General features: G+C 31.4%; 1 long non-coding RNA gene across 1 annotated transcript; it reads right to left on the reverse strand.

The window, feature by feature from the left end:
* Positions 1 to 1,941: 1,941 nt before the first annotated feature.
* LOC123883259 lies at positions 1,942 to 2,541 on the reverse strand. Its single transcript, XR_006800141.1, has 2 exons — positions 2,262 to 2,541; positions 1,942 to 2,161 (listed from the first exon to the last, which is right to left on the reverse strand). It is a non-coding gene; the product is annotated as an uncharacterized LOC123883259 (long non-coding RNA).
* Positions 2,542 to 2,905: the final 364 nt, after the last annotated feature.

Consider the following 2,905-nt stretch of genomic DNA (forward strand, 5'->3'; position numbering starts at 1 on the left):
CCAAAATCCGTGAATATGAGTATAACGCCCCGAATTTTAGAAATATTTATTTAGTTATTATTTAATAAAGTTCGGTAGAAAATATATGTCAAACCAATTAGTTAATGGAAATTTAGAGTAGATGAGACGAAATAGTGAAAATAAATAATTTAATTATAATTAGACAACTCTTAATAAATTAAATAAGAGGAGGAAAATAAATAAAAATAAAAGGAATAAAGATTTTCACGACTTTAGGGATAATGAACAAATTAATAGATCTTTTAACAATATAAGATGAGATAAAAATTGTCACAAGCTTTTAGGAAAAGAAAACCTAGCTGTCACATATTATAAATAGTAGGAAAAATAAGAGAATTATGATTAATCACTATTATTGCCGACAAAATAATAAAGGTTGTGAATTGTCTGTCATCTAAGTTATCTGTTGTTTCGCTGACGATTTTGTTTGGCAGACATGTTACTCGAGGACGAGCAACAGTTTAAGTGTGGGGTTGTGATGACAACCAATTATATGATATTTTTAGTAGTAAATTAGAGTAGTTTTAATAGTAATTGAAACCCAAAAGCAAGAAAATATCGGGAAAAGTGAAGTTACAAGACCCAGAAGCAAGAAAAGTGATAAAAGCAGCAAAAAGGGCAAAAATATAATAAGGCAGCGCAACAATCGTACCCACGATGAGTCTTGGTGTGGCGCAATGAGAAGACGGTTTAATTGAAGAAAATCTGCAGAAAATCTTTTCCATCGTGGTACGATGGCTTGTCATAGTGGCACGATGATGACTTGAAAAATACGCAGAAAATCCTGAGAAGATCTTCCATCGCTTCACGATAGGATCCATCATGGCCATGATGAGGCGAAAATACACGCCATCGTGGCCACGATGGGTGCGATGGATGCGCAGAAAAAGCCCAAACCCAGCTGAAAAACTATAAATAGAGCCTCATTCCTCCACTATTATTCATTCCAAAATATTCAGAAATATTGAGACATGTTCAATATTCACTCTAGAGTAGGAGAACTCTATGGAGAAGGCAAGGAGGCCAAAGAACTCCAAGGCCAATAAGGTTCTTTTCTTTCTGCTTTTGTAATTTATTTTTCCTAGGTTAGGTGGAGTCGAGGAATTACCTTACGAATGCTTGGTTTGTAATTTATACAATTTGGGTATAATTTAATTTGCTTTCTTATTGCTAACTCTTTTATCATTTGGTTTTATATTTATTTTAATAGTGATCACATTAGAATAAAATCTAAGGACCTAGTAGATATCGCATATGAAACGAAGATAGTAATCCCGAACGAAGGACGATATGCTAGGGCCAACATGAAACCATTAAATTCAGTATCTGAGTTCTTAATATAGGATTAAAACGCATGATAATTTCTACCTTACAGAGTTGCTTCTTGGTAAGTGACTAATTTTAGGCACACGTGACAAGTTATTACACATGAAGTCACCGAGGAAATGATACCTAATTTTAAGGCTAAATTATATTCAAGAAAAGGGACTTAGTACAAAGTGTACCAGAAACTCAAAATTACAAAGAGAAACAAACAGGATAGCTTCTCTTCACACCCCGTGATTATTTTTCAACCCGAAAATTTCAATTTTGTCCTTACAAAAAAATTTGGTACGCAAAAATCGATTTTTTTCTAACGCATATTCAGGAAAAATTCGATACACAGAACCCAAATTTTATTTTCAAAGCAAAAAAAATCGGTAAACATAATCCGAATTTTTTTATGGAAAATGCTAACTAGTGCCCCCGGGGCACTAGTTAAGGATACTAATTATAGTAAAATTACATTGAAACTTGTGTAGTCAATGTTTGTAAAGTATAAAAAGTGTCATTTCCAATACAAAAATTGCTTTTTTTGTATCCTTAACTAGTGCCCGGGGGCACTAGTTACCATGACCCCTTTTTTTATAAATGGTTTAATTTTGTTTACTTATTGGATACAAAATCAAGCCATTTAGTCACATGCATTTACCATAACACGTGCATTTACCATTTATGCAGCAACCATCCTTTAATAGTCTATTCGCCCTAACACATTCACGGCGACAATAAAGGCTGTCAATGAAATCAATGCATGGTGCATATTTGTATCTAAGCAATATTATGTCACATGCTGCCTCAATCTGCACCCTTGCTTCTTCTGCAATTTATAATTATATTTGCCCATTATTGTTGAAAAAAATTATATTTGCCATTACAAAAATAAATAAATTAAAATTAAAATTAAAATATAAACTTACGAGCAACTAAGAAAACAATAAGAAAGTAGTACAAGCTGAAAAGCATTTTATTCTCCATTATTTCTGACTTTTATTTTGTCTCCTAAGGATGTATATAAGTGGTTATGATACATTGATACATCTCAATGCTATATGTATTGCTATTTAATTAGTATTTATAGAGCCATTGAAATTAAACTTTTGAAATAATATTCCAACCATTAATCAATTTGAAAAGTCACCATGAGTTGAATGTACCCCTTCAATACCACTTTGCAATTTGAAATGTCACCATGATTTATACTCGGAATAGTATTGTACTCTGACTTTCTCTCTCTTTTATATATATATATATATATATATTATATCTGTTTACCATTATAAAAAATAGTTTCACTTTGCAAATCAAGTTGTTTGTTGTGACTTTTGATAAGCCACAACTTGTATAGCTTTGAAATGGAAACAAGTTTGCAATCATCCTAACCCAAGTTTAATTTTAACATTACACACTTGTTGTTTTTCTATGACATTGTAGGGCTATTAAATTTCTCATACTCATACTATAAATTATTGATGATTTTAGCTCAAATGTTACATGATAAATGTAATATGGACTTAAAAAAATTTGTTCAAAGGAGGATCTTTACAATTTTTTATAAAATAAT

Source organism: Trifolium pratense, linkage group LG5, assembly GCF_020283565.1.
Source record: "Trifolium pratense cultivar HEN17-A07 linkage group LG5, ARS_RC_1.1, whole genome shotgun sequence".
Classification (NCBI taxonomy): domain Eukaryota; kingdom Viridiplantae; phylum Streptophyta; class Magnoliopsida; order Fabales; family Fabaceae; genus Trifolium; species Trifolium pratense.